Source organism: Oncorhynchus masou, unplaced genomic scaffold (genome assembly GCF_036934945.1).
Source record: "Oncorhynchus masou masou isolate Uvic2021 unplaced genomic scaffold, UVic_Omas_1.1 unplaced_scaffold_543, whole genome shotgun sequence".
Classification (NCBI taxonomy): domain Eukaryota; kingdom Metazoa; phylum Chordata; class Actinopteri; order Salmoniformes; family Salmonidae; genus Oncorhynchus; species Oncorhynchus masou.
In genome coordinates, this window is record NW_027011844.1 from 387,616 (window position 1) to 407,615 (window position 20,000).

The window sequence follows — 20,000 nt, forward strand, 5'->3', positions numbered from 1 at the left end:
ATGGGGGTCACTGGTAATGTTAGTGGATGGGGGTCACTGGTAATGATAGTGGATGGGGCTCACTGGTAATGATAGTGGATGGGGGTCACTGGTAATGATAGTGGATGGGGGTCACTGGTAATGCTAGTGGATGGGGGTCACTGGTAATGATAGTGGATGGGGGTCACTGGTAATGATAGTGGATGGGGTCACTGGTAATGTTAGTGGATGGGGGTGACTGGTAATGATAGTGGATGGGGTTCACTGGTAATGTTAGTGGATGGGGTCACTGGTAATGTTAGTGGATGGGGGTCACTGGTAATGATAGTGGATGGGGGTCACTGGTAATGATAGTGGATGGGGGTCACTGGTAATGTTAGTGGATGGGGGTCACTGGTAATGATAGTGGATGGGGTCACTGGTAATGTTAGTGGGGTCACTGGTAATGTTAGTGGATGGGGGTCACTGGTAATGATAGTGGATGGGGGTCACTGGTAATGATAGTGAATGGGGGTCACTGGTAATGATAGTGGATGGGGGTTACTGGTAATGATAGTGGATGGGGGTCACTGGTAATGATAGTGGATGGGGGTCACTGGTAATGATAGTGGATGGGGGTCACTGGTAATGTTAGTGGATGGAGGTCACTGGTAATGAAAGTGGATGGGGGTCACTGGTAATGATAGTGGATGGGGGTCACTGGTAATGATAGTGGATGGGGGTCACTGGTAATGTTAGTGGATGGGGGTCACTGGTAATGATAGTGGATGGGGGTCACTGGTAATGTTAGTGGATGGGGGTCACTGGTAATGATAGTGGATGGGGGTCACTGGTAATGATAGTGGATGGGGGTCACTGGTAATGACAGTGGATGGGGTCACTGGTAATGACAGTGGATGGGGGTCACTGGTAATGATAGTGGATGGGGGGGGTCACTGGTAATGATAGTGGATGGGGGTCACTGGTAATGTTAGTGGATGGGGGTGACTGGTAATGTTAGTGGATGGGGATGGGGTGACTGGTAATGATAGTGGATGGGGTCACTGGTAAAGCTAGTGGATGGGGGGTCACTGGTAATGCTAGTAGGGTCACTGGTAATGATTGTGGATGGGGGTTACTGGTAATGACAGTGGATGGGGGTCACTGGTAATGACAGTGGATGGGGGTCACTGGTAATGTTAGTGGATGGGGGTCACTGGTAATGTTAGTGGATGGGGGTGACTGGTAATGCTAGTGGATGGGGGTGACTGGTAATGTTAGTGGATGGGGTGACTGGTAATGTTAGTGGATGGGGGTGACTGGTAATGATAGTGGATGGGGTCACTGGTAAAGCTAGTGGATGGGGGTCACTGGTAATGACAGTGGGGTCACTGGTAAAGCTAGTGGATGGGGGTCACTGGTAATGTTAGTGGATGGGGGTGACTGGTAATGCTAGTGGATGGGGGTGACTGGTAAAGCTAGTGGATGGGGGGTCACTGGTAATGACAGTGGATGGGGGTCACTGGTAAAGCTAGTGGATGGGGGTCACTGGTAATGTTAGTGGATGGGGGTCACTGGTAATGACAGTGGATGGGGGTCACTGGTAATGTTAGTGGATGGGGTGACTGGTAATGTTAGTGGATGGGGGTGACTGGTAATGTTAGTGGATGGGGGTGACTGGTAATGATAGTGGATGGGGTCACTGGTAAAGCTAGTGGATGGGGGTCACTGGTAATGATAGTGGATGGATGGTCACTGGTAATGATAGGGGGGTCACTGGTAATGATAGTGGATGGGGGCCACTGGTAATGATAGGGGGTCACTGGTAATGCTAGTGGGGTCACTGGTAATGATAGGGGGGGTCACTGGTAATGTTAGTGGATGGGGGGTCACTGGTAATGATAGTGGATGGAGGGTCACTGGTAATGATAGGGGGTCACTGGTAATGCTAGTGGATGGAGGGTCACTGGTAATGATAGGGGGGTCACTGGTAATGATAGTGGGGTCACTGGTAATGATAGTGGATGGATGGTCACTGGTAATGATAGTGGATGGGGTCACTGGTAATGATAGTGGATGGGGTCACTGGTAATGATAGTGGGGTCACTGGTAATGTTAGTGGGGTCACTGGTAATGCTAGTGGGGTCACTGGTAATGATAGTGGATGGGGGGTCACTGGTAATGATAGGGGGTCACTGGTAATGCTAGTGGGGTCACTGGTAATGATAGTGGATGGATGGTCACTGGTAATGATAGTGGATGGGGGTCACTGGTAATGTTAGTGGATGGGGGTCACTGGTAATGATAGTGGATGGGGGTCACTGGTAATGTTAGTGGATGGGGGTCACTGGTAATGACAGTGGATGGGGGTCACTTGTAATGCGAGTGGATGGGGGTCACTGGTAATGTTAGTGGATGGGGGTTACTGGTAATGATAGTGGATGGGGTCACTGGTAATGTTAGTGGGGTCACTGGTAATGTTAGTGGATGAGGGTCACTGGTAATGTTAGTGGATGGGGTTCACTGGTAATGATAGTGGATGGGGGTCACTGGTAATGACAGTGGATGGGGGTCACTGGTAATGATAGTGGATGGGGGTCACTGGTAATGATAGTGGATGGGGGTCACTTGTAATGCGAGTGGATGGGGGTCACTGGTAATGTTAGTGGATGGGGGTTACTGGTAATGATAGTGGATGGGGTCACTGGTAATGTTAGTGGGGTCACTGGTAATGCAAGTGGATGGGGGTCACTGGTAATGCAAGTGGATGGGGGTCACTGTTAATGATAGTGGATGGGGGTCACTGGTAATGATAGTGGATGGGGGTCACTTGTAATGCGAGTGGATGGGGGTCACTGGTAATGATAGTGGATGGGGGTCACTGGTAATGATAGTGGATGGGGGTCACTGGTAATGATAGTGGATGGGGGTCACTGGTAATGTTAGTGGGGTCACTGGTAATGCTAGTGGATGGGGGTCACTGGTAATGATAGTGGATGGGGGTCACTGGTAATGATAGTGGATGGGGGTGACTGGTAATGATAGTGGATGGAGGGGTCACTGGTAATGATAGTGGATGGAGGTCACTGGTAATGATAGTGGATGGGGGTTACTGGTAATGATAGTGGATGGAGGGGTCACTGGTAATGATAGTGGATGTGGGGTCTGTTGGAAAAGCATTCCAGGTGAAGCTGGTTGAGAGAATTCCAAGAGTCTGCAAAGCTGTCATCAAGGTAAAGGGTGTCTACTTTGAGGAATCTCAAATATAAAATATATTTTGATTTGTTAAACACTTTTTTGTGGTTACTACATGATTCCATATGTGTTATTTCATAGTTTTGATGTCTTCACTATTATTCTATAATGTAGAAAATAGTTTAAAATAAAGAAAAACCCTGGAATGAGTAGGTGTGTCCAACCTTTTGACTGGTACTGTATGGGTGTGTGTTTGTGTTAAATAAAATACAATAAAAATGTTATTGGTCACATACAGGTACAGGTACAGGTACAGGTACATACAGATGGGAGTGTAGCGAAATGCTTGTGCTTTCAGTTCCGACCGTGCAGTAATATCCAACGAGTCATCTAACAATTATACACACACGTTTAAAGGAATGAATAAGAATATGTACATATAAATGTATGGATGAGCGATGGCCGTGCGGCATGGGCACGATGCAGTAGATGGTGTAGACTACAGTATATACATATGAGATGAGTAATGGAGGGTATGTAAACAAAGTGGCATAGTTTAAAGTGGCTAGTGATACATGTATTACATAAAGATGCAGTAGATGGTGTAGAGTACAGTATATACATATGAGATGAGTAATGTAGGGTTTTTAAACAAAGTGGCATAGTTTAAAGTGGCTAGTGATACATGTATTACATAAAGATGCAGTAGATGGTGTAGACTACAGTATATACATATGAGATGAGTAATGTAGGGTATGTAAACAAAGTGGCATAGTTTAAAGTGGCTAGTGATACATGTATTACATAAAGATGCAGTAGATGGTGTAGAGTACAGTATATACATATGAGATGAGTAATGTAGGGTATGTAAACAAAGTGGCATAGTTTAAAGTGGCTAGTGATACATGTATTACATAAAGATGCAGTAGATGGTGTAGAGTACAGTATATACATATGAGATGAGTAATGTAGGATATTGTCACGTTCGTCATAAGAAAGAGCGCCCTGGGGCGGCAGGGTAGCCTAGTGGTTAGAGCATTGGACTAGTAACTGGAAGGTTGCAAGTTCAAACCCCCGAGCTGACGAGGTACAAATCGGTCGTTCTGCCCCTGAACAGGCAGTTAACCCACTGTTCCTAGGACGTCATTGAAAATAAGAATTTGTTCTTAATTAACTGACTTGCCTAGTAAAACAAAGGTAAAATATATGTAAAAGTAGTGGCCCCAGCCGACTTGTAAGTCGCTTTGGACAAAAGCGTCTGCTAAATGGGATATATATATTTTAAATAAAAAATATAAAAGGTGCAGCGTGAGTAGAGTTCCACATATTTATTACAGTGAAACTTCAAAACAACGAAGAATTAACGAACGTGACAATATCCTACGAGCAGAGAGGCGCAACGCAGGTGGGAAAAAGGGACACGCGAAGCAACTATATTCAGCTGCCTCCGATTGGGAACCATACTCACACACCAACATGGAACTATAATAACTAAACCCCCCCCCCCCCCTAGTCATGCTCTGACCTTTTACACCATAGAGAACCCCGAGGGCTCTCTATGGTCAGGGCGTGATACCCCCCCAAAGGTGCGGACTCCGACCGCAAAACCTGAACCGAGAGAGAGTGTGGGGTGTGGAGCCGGCACAGGTTTCACCCGACTGATGACACGCTCTTCAGGGCGAGTGCAGGGAGCCGGCGACACAGGACGTACCAGACTGGGGAGGCGAACTGGAGGCCTGGTGATGTATACGCAGAGGAACTTAAAACACCTTCCCACCTCTCCACTGCTGTCCCTTCGATGTGGATAGGGGGGGTGTTCCCTCGGCTGTTTCCAGAAGTCCACGATCATCTCCTTTGTTTTGTTGACGTTGAGTGTGAGGTTATTTTCCTGACACCACACTCCGAGGGCCCTCACCTCCTCCCTGTAGGCCGTCTCGTTGTTGTTGGTAATCAGGCCTACCACTGTTGTGTCGTCCGCAAACTTGATGATTGAGTTGGAGGTGTGTGTGGCCACGCAGTCGTGGGTGAACAGGGAGTACAGGAGAGGGCTGAGAAAACACCCTTGTGGGGCCCCAGTGTTGAGGATCAGCGGGGTGGAGATGTTGTTTCCTACCATCACCACCTGGGGGTGGCTCGTCAGAAAGTCCAGGACCAGGACGTGGCGATAGTCGTTAAGCTCAGTTACCTTAGCTTTCTTGGGAACAGGAACAATGGTGGACCTCTTGAAGCATGTGGGAGCAGCAGACTGGGATAGGGATTGATTGAATATGTCCGTAAACACACCAGCCAGCTGGTCTGCGCATGCTCTGAGGACGCGGCTGGGGATGCTGTCTGGGCCTGCAGCCTTGCGAGGGTTAACACGTTTAAATGTTTTACTCACCTCGGCTGCGGTGAAGGAGACCCCGCAGGTTTTGGTAGCGGGCCGTGTCAGTGGCACTGTATTGTTCTCAAAGCGTGCAAAGATGTTGTTTAGTTTGTCTGGGAGTAAAGACATCCTGGTCCGCGACGGGGCTGATTGACTGTAGACCCTGTATCGTGTGTGTGTGTGTGTGTGTATGTGCGCGCGTTAGTGTGTGTGCGTTAGTGTGTGTGTGTGTGTGTGTGCGCGTTAGTGTGTGTGTGTGTGTGTGCATTAGTGTGTGTGCGTTAGTGTGTGTGTGTGTGTGTGCGCGTTAGTGTGTGTGTGTATGTGTGTGTGTGTGTGTGTGTGTGCGCGTTAGTGTGTGTGTGTGTGTGTGTGTGTGTGTGTGTGTGTGTGTGTGTGTGTGTGTGTGTGTTGCGCGTTAGTGTGTGTGTGTGTTCCAAACACAGTGTGTGAATTAGTGTGTGTGTGCGTGTGTGCGTGTGTGTGTGTGTGTGTGTGTGTGTGTGTGTCTCCACTGCGCGTTAGTGTGTGTGTGTGTGTGTGTGTGTGCGTTAGTGTGTGTGTGTGTGTGTGTGTGTGTGTGTGCGCGTGTGTGTGCGCGTTAGTGTGTGTGTGTGTGTGTTACCTGTACTCCCAGTATTCCAAACACAGTGAAGAAAGCGCAGCAGATGAGGACGATGTTTCCGATGGGTCTCAGAGACGTGATCAGAGTCTCCACTACCAGCTTCAGCCCTGGGGCTCGACTGATCACCCTGCAACACACACCTTACACATTATACACACACATACACACCCCCCTACCTGAGAGGTCGTAGTGTGGTCATAGTGTGGTTGTAGTGTGGTCGTAGTGTGGTTGTAGTGTGGTCCTACCTGAGAGGTTGTAGTGTGGTCCTACCTGAGAGGTCGTAGTGTGGTTATAGTGTGGTCGTAGTGTGGTTGTAGTGTGGTCCTACCTGAGAGCTCATAGTGTGGCTGTAGTGTGGTTGTATTATGGTTGTAGTGTGGTTGTAGTGTGGTCGTAGTGTGGTCCTACCTGAGAGGTTGTAGTGTGGTCCTACCTGAGAGGTCGTAGTGTGGTCCTACCTGAGAGGTCGTAGTGTGGTCCTACCTGAGAGGTCGTAGTGTGGTCCTACCTGAGAGGTCGTAGTGTGGTCCTACCTGAGAGGTCGTAGTGTGGTCCTACCTGAGAGGTCGTAGTGTGGTCCTACCTGAGAGGTCGTAGTGTGGTCCTACCTGAGAGGTCGTAGTGTGGTCCTACCTGAGAGGTCGTAGTGTGGTCCTACCTGAGAGGTCGTAGTGTGGTCCTACCTGAGAGGTCATTGTGTGGTCCTACCTGAGAGGTCGTAGTGTGGTCGTAGTGTGGTCGTAGTGTGGTCCTACCTGAGAGGTCGTGGTGTGGTCGTACCTGAGAGGTCGTAGTGTGGTCCTACCTGAGAGGTCGTAGTGTGGTCCTACCTGAGAGGTCGTAGTGTGGTCCTACCTGAGAGGTCGTAGTGTGGTCCTACCTGAGAGGTCGTAGTGTGGTCCTACCTGAGAGGTCGTAGTGTGGTCCTACCTGAGAGGTCGTAGTGTGGTCCTACCTGAGAGGTCGTAGTGTGCTCCTACCTGAGAGGTCGTGGTGTGGTCCTACCTGAGAGGTCGTTGTGTGGTCCTACCTGAGAGGTCGTAGTGTGGTCCTACCTGAGAGGTCGTAGTGTGGTCCTACCTGAGAGGTCGTTGTGGTCCTACCTGAGAGGTCCCTACCTGAGAGGTCGTTGTGTGGTCCTACCTGAGAGGTCGTTGTGTGGTCCTACCTGAGAGGTCGTTGTGTGGTCCTACCTGAGAGGTCGTAGTGTGGTCCTACCTGAGAGGTCGTAGTGTGGTCCTACCTGAGAGGTCGTAGTGTGGTCCTACCTGAGAGGTCGTAGTGTGGTCCTACCTGAGAGGTCGTAGTGTGGTCCTACCTGAGAGGTCGTAGTGTGGTCCTACCTGAGAGGTCGTAGTGTGGTCCTACCTGAGAGGTCGTAGTGTGGTCCTACCTGAGAGGTCGTGGTGTGGTCCTACCTGAGAGGTCGTGGTGTGGTCCTACCTGAGAGGTCGTAGTGTGGTCCTACCTGAGAGGTCGTAGTGTGGTCCTACCTGAGAGGTCGTAGTGTGGTCCTACCTGAGAGGTCGTAGTGTGGTCCTACCTGAGAGGTCGTAGTGTGGTCCTACCTGAGAGGTCGTAGTGTGGTCCTACCTGAGAGGTCGTAGTGTGGTCCTACCTGAGAGGTCGTAGTGTGGTCCTACCTGAGAGGTCGTAGTGTGGTCCTACCTGAGAGGTCGTAGTGTGGTCCTACCTGAGAGGTCGTAGTGTGGTCCTACCTGAGAGGTCGTAGTGTGGTCCTACCTGAGAGGTCGTAGTGTGGTCCTACCTGAGAGGTCGTAGTGTGGTCCTACCTGAGAGGTCGTAGTGTGGTCCTACCTGAGAGGTCGTAGTGTGGTCCTACCTGAGAGGTCGTAGTGTGGTCCTACCTGAGAGGTCGTAGTGTGGTCCTACCTGAGAGGTCGAGTGTGGTCCTACCTGAGAGGTCGTAGTGTGGTCCTACCTGAGAGGTCGTAGTGTGGTCCTACCTGAGAGGTCGTAGTGTGGTCCTACCTGAGAGGTCGTAGTGTGGTCCTACCTGAGAGGTCGTAGTGTGGTCCTACCTGAGAGGTCGTAGTGTGGTCCTACCTGAGAGGTCGTAGTGTGGTCCTACCTGAGAGGTCGAGACAGGTCCTACCTGAGAGGTCGTAGTGTGGTCCTACCTGAGAGGTCGAGGTGGTCCTACCTGAGAGGTCGTGGTGGTCCTACCTGAGAGGTCGTAGTGTGGTCCTACCTGAGAGGTCGTAGTGTGGTCCTACCTGAGAGGTCGTAGACTGATCCTACCTGAGAGGTCGTAGTGTGAAACCTACCTGAGAGGTCGTAGTGTGGTCCTACCTGAGAGGTCGTAGTGTGGTCCTACCTGAGAGGTCGTACTGTGGTCCTACCTGAGAGGTCGAGTGTGGTCCTACCTGAGAGGTCGAGTGTGCAGTAGCAGACGTAGTACAGACTGAGGATTCCCAGAATGCGGTTCCCTCCAGTCAAGGCCAGAGAAACCAGGATGTCCACCAGAGAGACAAACACCAGGATCCCATCCAGAACATTCCAGCTGCTCTTCAGGTAGCTCTGTTTACCCCAGCAGAACCCCAACGCTACAATCTATAGACAAAACATTAAGAAGACAATAACTCCAGGACTGACAGCAGACTGAGACAGACAGCAGACTGAAACAGACAGCAGACTGAAACAGACAGCAGACTGAAACAGACAGCAGACTGAAACAGACAACAGACTGAAACAGACAGCAGACTGAAACAGACAGCAGACTGAAACAGACAGCAGACTGAAACAGACAGCAGACTGAAACAGACAGCAGACTGAAACAGACAGCAGACTGAAACAGACAGCAGACTGAAACAAACAGCAGACTGAAACAGACAGCAGACTGAAACAGACAACAGACTGAAACAGACAACAAACTGAAACAGACAGCAGACAGAAACAGACAGCAGACTGAAACAGACAACACACTGAAACAGACAACAGACTGAAACAGACAGCAGACTGAAACAGACAGCAGACTGAAACAGACAGCAGACTGAGACAGACAGCAGACTGAAACAGACAACAGGCTGAAACAGACAACAGACTGAAACAGACAGCAGACTGAAACAGACAGCAGACTGAAACAGACAGCAGACTGAAACAGACAGCAGACTGAAACAGACAGCAGACTGAAACAGACAGCAGACTGAAACAGACAACAGACTGAAACAGACAACAGACTGAAACAGACAGCAGACTGAAACAGACAGCAGACTGAAACAGACAGCAGACTGAAACAGACAGCAGACTGAAACAGACAGCAGACTGAGACAGACAACAGACTGAAACAGACAGCAGACTGAAACAGACAGCAGACTGAAACAGACAGCAGACTGAAACAGACAGCAGACTGAAACAGACAGCAGACTGAAACAGACAGCAGACTGAAACAGACAGCAGACTGAAACAGACAGCAGACTGAAACAGACAGCAGACTGAAACAGACAGCAGACTGAAACAGACAACAGACTGAGACAGACAACAAACTGAAACAGACAACAGACTGAAACAGACAGCAGACTGAGACAGACAGCAAACTAAAACAGACAGCAGACTGAAACAGACAGCAAACTAAAACAGACGGTAGTATTACCTTGACAGTCATCTCAGCCAGGAAGATGATAGTGAACACGTAGTTGGAGACACCCAGAAACACTCTCTCCTGGAGGGAGGGAGAGTAGGAGAGACAGTATATTAGGGCAGAGAGTTTCTAGTTGGAGACACCCAGAAACACTCTCCTGGAGGGAGGGAGAGTAGGAGAGACAGTATATTACAGCAGAGAGTTTCTAGTTGGAGACACTCAGAAACACTCGGTCCTGGAGGGAGAGTAGGAGAGACAGTATATTACAGCAGAGAGTTTCTAGTTGGAGACACTCAGAAACACTCTCTCCTGGAGGGAGGGAGAGTAGGCGAGACAGTATATTACAGCAGAGAGTTTCTAGTTGGAGACACTCAGAAACACTCGGTCCTGGAGGGAGGGAGAGTAGGAGAGACAATATATTACAGCAGAGAGTTTCTAGTTGGAGACACTCAGAAACACTCTCCTGGAGGGAGTGTAGGCGAGACATCGCAAGACATCTGGGAACGATTAGCTGGGGTTCAGGGTTTGAGAAGCTTAGCGAAACAACCAAGGCAAGGGGTTCGGGGTTCGAGAAGTCAACGAAAGAAGTGAAAAAAATATATTTCATTAGTTGTTAATTTTCTCCTAATCTAAAAGGAACAACCTTGGATTGGAGCTAAATATCTTAAATAGTTGAACATGTTATTTCTCCAACCTCTTGAAGGTGACAAACTGACATGTTTTCATTTTCGTAAAAAAACACACAAAAAAACGACTTTATATAAAAGTAGTGGTTTTGATTTGACGGCCTACACACTCGTAGTTCCGACGGCAAACGACCGTTAGACCAGACGATGCGTTTCTACATACGAGCTTAGATGTTCTGACAACCGTTAGACCAGATGATGCGTTTCTACGTACGAGCTTAGTTGTTCTGACAACCGTTAGACCAGACAATGCGTTTCTACGTACGAGCTTAGTTGTTCTGACGACCGTTAGACCAGACAATGCGTATCTACGTACGAGCTTAGTTGTTCTGACGACCGTTAGACCAGACGATGCGTTTCTACATACGAGCTTAGTTGTTCCGACGACCGTTAGACCAGACGATGCGTTTCTACATACGAGCTTAGTTGTTCAGACGACCGTTTGACCAGACGATGCGTTTCTACATACGAGCTTAGTTGTTCCGACGACCGTTAGACCAGACAATGCGTTTCTACGTACGAGCTTAGTTGTTCAGACGACCGTTTGACCAGACGATGCGTTTCTACATACAAGCTTAGATGTTCCGACGACCGTTAGACCAGACGATGCATTTCTACATACGAGCTTAGATGTTCCAACGACCGTTAGACCAGACGATGCGTTTCTACATACGAGCTTAGATGTTCCGACGACCGTTAGACCAGACGATGCGTTTCTACATACGAGCTTAGTTGTTCAGACGACCGTTAGACCAGACGATGCGTTTCTACATACGAGCTTAGATGTTCCGACGACCGTTTGACCAGACGATGAGTTTCTACATACGAGCTTAGTTGTTCTGACGACCGTTAGACCAGACGAGACGTTTCTACATACGAGCTTAGTTGTTCTGACGACCGTTAGACCAGACGATGTGTTTCTACGTACGAGCTTAGTTGTTCTGACGACCGTTAGACCAGACGATGCGTTTCTACATACGAGCTTAGTTGTTCAGACGACCGTTAGACCAGACGATACGTTTCTACATACGAGCTTAGTTGTTCTGACTACCGTTAGACCAGACGATGCGTTTCTACATACGAGCTTAGATGTTCTGACGACCGTTAGACCAGACGATGCGTTTCTACGTATGAGCTTAGTTGTTCCAACGACCATTAGACCAGACTATGCGTTTCTAAATACTAGCTTAGTTGTTCTGACGACCGTTAGACCAGACAATGCGTTTCTACGTACGAGCTTAGTTGTTCAGACGACCGTTAGACCAGACGATACGTTTCTACATACGAGCTTAGTTGTTCTGACGACCGTTAGACCAGACGATGCGTTTCTACATACGAGCTTAGATGTTCTGACGACCGTTAGACCAGACGATGCGTTTCTACGTATGAGCTTAGTTGTTCCAACGACCATTAGACCAGACGATGCGTTTCTAAATACTAGCTTAGTTGTTCTGACGACCGTTAGACCAGACGATGCGTTTCTACATACGAGCTTAGTTGTTCAGACGACCGTTAGACCAGACGATACGTTTCTACATACGAGCTTAGTTGTTCTGACGACCGTTAGACCAGACGATGCGTTTCTACATACGAGCTTAGATGTTCTGACGACCGTTTGACCAGACGATGCGTTTCTACCAAGAGCTTAGTTGTTCTGACGACCGTTAGACCAGACAATGCGTTTCTACGTATGAGCTTAGTTGTTCCAACGACCATTAGACCAGACGATGCGTTTCTAAATACTAGCTTAGTTGTTCTGACGACCGTTAGACCAGACAATGCGTTTCTTTTCGTACGTAAAGCTTAGTTGTTCCAACGACCATTAGACCAGACGATGCGTTTCTACATATGAGCTTAGTTGTTCTGACGACCGTAGACCAGACGATGCGTTTCTACATACGAGCTTAGATGTTCCAACGACCGTTAGACCAGACGATGCTTTTCTACGTACGAGCTTAGTTGTTCTGACGACCGTTAGACCAGACGATGCGTTTCTACATACGAGCTTAGTTGTTCTGACGACCGTTAGACCAGACGATGCGTTTCTACATACGAGCTTAGTTGTTCCGACGACCGTTAGACCAGACGATGCGTTTCTACATACAAGCTTAGTTGTTCAGACGACCGTTTGACCAGACGATGCGTTTCTACATACGAGCTTAGATGTTCTGACGACCGTTAGACCAGACGATGCGTTTCTACGTATGAGCTTAGTTGTTCCAACGACCATTAGACCAGACGATGCGTTTCTAAATACTAGCTTAGTTGTTCTGACGACCGTTAGACCAGACGATGCGTTTCTACATACGAGCTTAGTTGTTCAGACGACCGTTAGACCAGACGATACGTTTCTACATACGAGCTTAGTTGTTCTGACGACCGTTAGACCAGACGATGCGTTTCTACATACGAGCTTAGATGTTCTGACGACCGTTAGACCAGACGATGCGTTTCTACGTACGAGCTTAGTTGTTCTGACGACCGTTAGACCAGACAATGCGTTTCTACGTATGAGCTTAGTTGTTCCAACGACCATTAGACCAGACGATGCGTTTCTAAATACTAGCTTAGTTGTTCTGACGACCGTTAGACCAGACAATGCGTTTCTACGTACGAGCTTAGTTGTTCCAACGACCATTAGACCAGACGATGCGTTTCTACATATGAGCTTAGTTGTTCTGACGACCGTAGACCAGACGATGCGTTTCTACATACGAGCTTAGATGTTCCAACGACCGTTAGACCAGACGATGCTTTTCTACGTACGAGCTTAGTTGTTCTGACGACCGTTAGACCAGACGATGCGTTTCTACATACGAGCTTAGTTGTTCTGACGACCGTTAGACCAGACGATGCGTTTCTACATACGAGCTTAGTTGTTCCGACGACCGTTAGACCAGACGATGCGTTTCTACATACAAGCTTAGTTGTTCAGACGACCGTTTGACCAGACGATGCGTTTCTACATACAAGCTTAGATGTTCCGACGACCGTTAGACCAGACGATGCGTTTCTACATACGAGCTTAGTTGTTCCTACGACCGTTAGACCAGACAATGCGTTTCTACGTACGAGCTTAGATGTTCCGACGACCGTTTTACCAGACGATGCGTTTCTACATACGAGCTTAGTTGTTCAGACGACCGTTAGACCAGACGATGCGTTTCTACATACGAGCTTAGTTGTTCCGACGACAGTTAGACCAGACAATGCGTTTCTACGTACGAGCTTAGTTGTTCAGACGACCGTTAGACCAGACGATGCGTTTCTACATACGAGCTTAGTTGTTCCAACGACCGTTAGACCAGACGATGCGTTTCTACATACGAGCTTAGTTGTTCAGACGACCGTTTGACCAGACGATGCGTTTCTACATACGAGCTTAGATGTTCCGACGACCGTTTGACCAGACCATGCGTTTCTACACACGAGCTTAGATGTTCCAACGACCGTTAGACCAGACGATGCATTTCTACATACGAGCTTAGATGTTCCGACGACCGTTTGACCAGACGATACGTTTCTACATACTAGCTTAGTTGTTCAGACGACCGTTTGACCAGACGATGCGTTTCTACATACGAGCTTAGATGTTCCGACGACCGTTAGACCAGACGATGCGTTTCTACATACGAGCTTAGATGTTCAGACGACCGTTAGACCAGACGATGCGTTTCTACATACGAGCTTAGATGTTCCGACGACCGTTAGACCAGACAATGCGTTTCTATGTACGAGCTTAGATGTTCCGTCGACCGTTAGACCAGACAATGCGTTTCTACATACAAGCTTAGATGTTCCGACGACCGTTAGACCAGACGATGCGTTTCTACGTACGAGCTTAGTTGTTCAGACGACCGTTAGACCAGACGATGCGTTTCTACATACGAGCTTAGATGTTCAGACGACCGTTAGACCAGACGATGCGTTTCTACATACGAGCTTAGTTGTTCCAACGACCGTTAGACCAGACAATGCGTTTCTACATACGATCTTAGTTGTTCTGATGACTGTTAGACCAGACGATGCGTTTCTACATACGAGCTTAGATGTTCAGACGACCGTTAGACCAGACGATGCGTTTCTACATACGAGCTTAGATGTTCCGATGACCGTTAGACCAGACGATGCGTTTCTACATACGAGCTTAGTTGTTCCAACGACCGTTTGACCAGACGATGCGTTTCTACGTACGAGCTTAGTTGTTCCAACAACCGTTTGACCAGACGATGCGTTTCTACGTACGAGCTTAGATGTTCCAACGACCGTTTGACCAGACGATGCGTTTCTACGTACGAGCTTAGATGTTCCAACGACCGTTTGACCAGACGATGCGTTTCTACGTACGAGCTTAGTTGTTCCGACGACCGTTAGACCAGACGATGCGTTTCTACGTACGAGCTTAGTTGTTCTGACGACCGCTAGACCAGACGATGCGTTTCTACGTACGAGCTTAGTTGTTCTGACGACCGTTAGACCAGACAATGCGTTTCTACGTACGAGCTTAGTTGTTCCAACAACCATTAGACCAGACGATGCGTTTCTACATATGAGCTTAGTTGTTCTGACGACCGTTAGACCAGACGATGCGTTTCTACATACGAGCTTAGTTGTTCTGACGACCGCTAGACCAGACGATGCGTTTCTACGTACGAGCTTAGTTGTTCTGACGACCGTTAGACCAGACAATGCGTTTCTACGTACGAGCTTAGTTGTTCCAACAACCATTAGACCAGACGATTCGTTTCTACATACGAGCTTAGTTGTTCTGACGACCGTTAGACCAGACGATGCGTTTCTACATACGAGCTTAGATGTTCCAACGACCGTTAGACCAGACAATGCGTTTCTACGTACGAGCTTCGTTGTTCAGACGACCGTTAGACCAGACGATGCATTTCTACATACGAGCTTAGATGTTCTGACGACCGTTAGACCAGACGATGCGTTTCTACGTACGAGCTTAGTTGTTCCGACGACCGTTAGACCAGACGATGCATTTTTACATACGAGCTTAGTTGTTCCGACGACCGTTAGACCAGACGATGCGTTTCTACATACGAGCTTAGTTGTTCAGACGACCGTTAGACCAGACGATGCGTTTCTACATACGAGCTTAGATGTTCCGATGACCGTTAAACCAGACAATGCGTTTCTACATACGAGCTTAGTTGTTCCAACGACCGTTAGACCAGACGATGCGTTTCTACATACGAGCTTAGTTGTTCCAACGACCGTTAGACCAGACGATGCGTTTCTACGTACGAGCTTAGTTGTTCCGACGACCGTTAGACCAGACAATGCGTTTCTACATATGAGCTTAGATGTTCCAACGACCGTTAGACCAGACGATGCGTTTCTACGTACGAGCTTAGTTGTTCCGACGACCATTAGACCAGACGATGCGTTTCTACGTACGAGCTTAGTTGTTCCGACGACCGTTAGACCAGACGATGCGTTTCTACATACGAGCTTAGATGTTCCAACGACCGTTAGACCAGACGATGCGTTTCTACGTATGAGCTTAGTTGTTCCAACGACCGTTAGACCAGACGATGCGTTTCTACGTACGAGCTTAGTTGTTCCGACGACCGTTAGACCAGACGATGCGTTTCTACGTACGAGCTTAGATGTTCTGACGACCGTTAGACCAGATGATGCGTTTCTACGTACGAGCTTAGATGTTCCGACGACCGTTAGACCAGACGATGAATATGCCAGCTAGCTAACATATTCATGTTTCACCTATTTCACTTTGATTTATGATACAGTGGCATAAACAATATGCTTAGCTACAGTGGTTCCTCCTTTAAAAGTTTGCGAGTTCACACCGTGGGACTTAGAGGGACCCAGCATCACGGCTCCAGACCACCACCAGGGGGACTTAGAGGTACCCAGCATCACGGCTCCAGACCACCACCAGGGGGACTTAGAGGTACCCAGCATCACGGCTCCAGACCACCACCAGGGGGACTTAGAGGTACCCAGTATCACGGATCCAGACCACCACCAGGGGGAGTTAGAGGTACCCAGCATCACGGCTCCAGACCACCACCAGGGGGACTTAGAGGTACCCAGCGTCACGGCTTCATTTCTCCAGACCACCACAAGGGGGAGTTAGAGGACCCCAGCATCACAGCTCCAAACCACCACCAGGGGGACTTAGAGGTACCCAGCGTCACGGCTCCCGACCACCACCAGGGGGACTTAGAGGTACCCAGTATCATGGATCCAGACCACCACCAGGGGGAGTTAGAGGTACCCAGCGTCACGGCTCCAGATCACCACAAGGGGGAGTTAGAGGTACCCAGCGTCACGGCTCCAGACCACCACCAGGGGGAGTTAGATCACTCATTATGCATTTGGGTCCCAAGGTTTTTATATAACCAATCATATTGAGTGGTTCCAATGACGAATTTGAAGCGAGCCACCGCTCCCTGGTGACTTTCTTCAGCAAAGATGGCTGACAAAACTTTACGGTGGAAACAAGTAATTATAACGTCATAACGAGTCAAGCAAAACATTTACAATCGAGAGGAATATGTCAGTTAATGTAGAGACGAACGATTGTGCATCATTTTCTGTCATAAAGTTAATTTATGAAAATCGTGATTTAGCAAGTTAGCTAACATTAGCCAGCCACCTAGCTGGTGTTATGAAATGAGTACAGTATGACATTGTTTAATGTTTTAGGGACTCCTGAGAAAACCAGTAAACCAGGCTGTCGTCTTGAGAAACAGTGGATGTAAAGAATCTAGCTAGCTGAAAGCATTTACCACAAATTGAATGTACAATTGTGTAAGCTTGCCTTGCAATACAGCTGAAGTAACATAGCTAGGTCACTATTTACTTTCTAATTGTGTAGTGGAGGATCAAAATAACTGTATGCCTATGGATGTGTAGCTGGCTACAGTATGTAGCCAATCTGTGTGCCTATGGATGTGTAGCTAGCTACAGTATGTAGCCGATCTGTGTGCCTATGGATGTGTAGCTAGCTACAGTCTGTAGCCGATCTGTGTATGGACCCTAAAATGTTAGGTTCTGATCTAATATTCATATGAACCTCAGCTATCATAGTTGTTGTATCGACTTCAAGTCTGAAATGGCATTAATAATGAAGCCTAACCAACCACATTGAAATAGGGTTCGAGAAGGTAAAGTAAAAATAGGGTTCTATAATTTAAAGTAAAAATAGGGTTCTAGAAGGTAAAGTAAATATAGGGTTCTAGAAGGTAATGTAAAAATAGGGTTCTAGAAGGTAAAGTAAAAATAGGGTTCTAGAAGGTAAAGTAAAAATAGGGTTCTAGAAGGTAAAGTAAAAATAGGGTTCGAGAAGGTAAAGTAAAAATAGGGTTCTAGAATTTAAAGTAAAAATAGGGTTCTAGAAGGTAAAGTAAAAATAGGGTTCTAGAAGGTAAAGTAAAAATAGGGTTCTAGAAGGTAAAGTAAAAATAGTGTTAAAGAAGGTAAAGTAAAAATAGGGTTCTAGGAGGTCAAGTATAAATAGGGTTCTAGAAGGTAAAGTATAAATAGGGTTCTAGAAGGTAAAGTATAAATAGGGTTCTAGAAGGTAAAGTATAAATAGGGTTCTAGAAGGTAAAGTATAAATAGGGTTCTAGAAGGTAAAGTATAATGCATCAATACTGGTATATAGTAAAATAGGGTATAACACCAGCCCTAGTGTCTTACGGTGCTGTGAGGCAGAATGCCGGGTCTCTCCAGAGCGATGGTGATGCAGTTGAGGAAGATGAAGAGGAGGACCACGTGATCAAACATCTTATGAGATATCATCCCCTTAGCCCACACACGGAACCTAGAGGAGGGAGGGAGAGAGGAGGGGGTGGGGGTGGGAGGGTGAGGTGAGGGAGGGGGGGGTGGGAGGAGGAAGGAGGGGGATGGGGGGATGAGGTGAGGGAGGGTGGGAGAAAGAGGGGGAGGGGGAGGGAGGGGAGGAGAGGAGAGGGGGAAGGGGATGGGGTGAGGGGGGGGAAAGAGGGGGTGAGGAGGGGGAGAGAGGGGATGGGGTGAGGGGGGGAAAGAGGGGTGAGGAGGGAGAGAGAGGGGAGGGTGAGAGAGGGGATGGGGTGAGGGAGGGGAAAGGAGATGTGAGGAGGGGGAGAGAGGGGATGGGGTGAGGGAGGGAGGGTGAGAGAGGTGGGAGGGAGGGAGGGAGGGAGGGAGGGGGAAATCAGCACAGAGGAGGAAGATACAGTATTTATGAGAAGGTAAGACAACAAGTATGTGTGTGTGTGTGTGTGCGCGAGTGTGTGTGTGTGTGCGTGCGTGTGTGTGTGTGTGTGTATGTGTGACTCACGAGTTCCGAGGGGAGAACAGGTAGAGGTTCCAGTCTTCATGTTCTCTACACCAGCGCGGCTTGTAGCTCTGCAGCGTTCTCCTGACCCGGAACCACAGGTTCTACAGAGGACAGAGGTCAGAGGTCAGCATGACACACACTCCTTCCTCTACATCGTCAGTCTCTAAGTTTGGATGTGTGTTTCCATGACGGTGCAGAACATTCATTCTCTAGCAGCGGGGAACAACAACTCTCGCTTGTCCCGTCAGACTGGAAGACTAATGCATTCTGGGAAACACGCCATCACAAAGTGCTCAGTTCTCGGTGAGCAGGGCTGGAGAACGGAACAGGGGAAAACACAGTCAGCAACTAAGTCAGTACAAACTGCTAACAACCAACTCTCCACTGTTACGTCAACCCAAACTGCTCACCAGGGGCACAACTTTCACTGGGGATGATGGGGGGTGAGGGGTGTGGGGGGTGGGTAATTGTTGTCCCACACCCCCCCACACAGTTTTATCATTGCACCGTGACACCAAAAACGGCATCGGTGTGCTTTCTCAGTTGTCCCACTGAGAAAACAATTTCTGCCGTGGCCAATCAATTACAGGGGAACAATTAGCCTTCCTGCAGGACTCTATAAACAAACACAACAAGAGAAGGAGAGAGAGAGAGGGAGGGAGAATAGAAGGAGAGAGAGGGAGAACAGAAGGAGAGAGAGAGAGGGAGGGAGAACAGAAGGAGAGAGAGGGAGAACAGAAGGAGAGAGAGAGAGGGAGGGAGAACAGAAGGAGAGAGAGGGAGAACAGAAGGAGAGAGAGAGAGGGAGGGAGAACAGAAGGAGAGAGAGGGAGAACAGAAGGAGAGAGAGAGGGAGAACAGAAGGAGAGAGAGGGAGAACAGAAGGAGAGAGAGGGAGAACAGAAGGAGAGAGAGAGGGAGAACAGAAGGAGAGAGAGAGAGAACAGAAGGAGAGAGAGTGGGAGAACAGAAGGAGAGAGAGAGAGAACAGAAGGAGAGAGAGTGGGAGAACAGAAGGAGAGAGGGAGGGAGAACAGAAGGAGAGAGAGAGGAGATAGAGGGGAGAGTGAGAGAAACGGAGAGAGAGAGAGAGAGAGAGGCAGAGAGACACACAGAGAGAGAGACAGAGAGAGACACAGAGAGACACAGAGAGAGAGAGAGAGAGAGAGAGACACAGAGAGAGAGAGAGAGAGAGAGAGAGAGAGAGCCTGGGGCTCTGTTCACAAACACACCCTACAGAGCCCCATGACAGCAGC

At 48.4% G+C, this 20,000-nt stretch overlaps 1 pseudogene; it reads right to left on the bottom strand.

Moving 5' to 3' along the window:
- Positions 1-20,000, bottom strand: part of LOC135536004 (voltage-dependent T-type calcium channel subunit alpha-1H-like) — a 118,685-nt pseudogene that overhangs the window by 42,021 nt on the left and 56,664 nt on the right.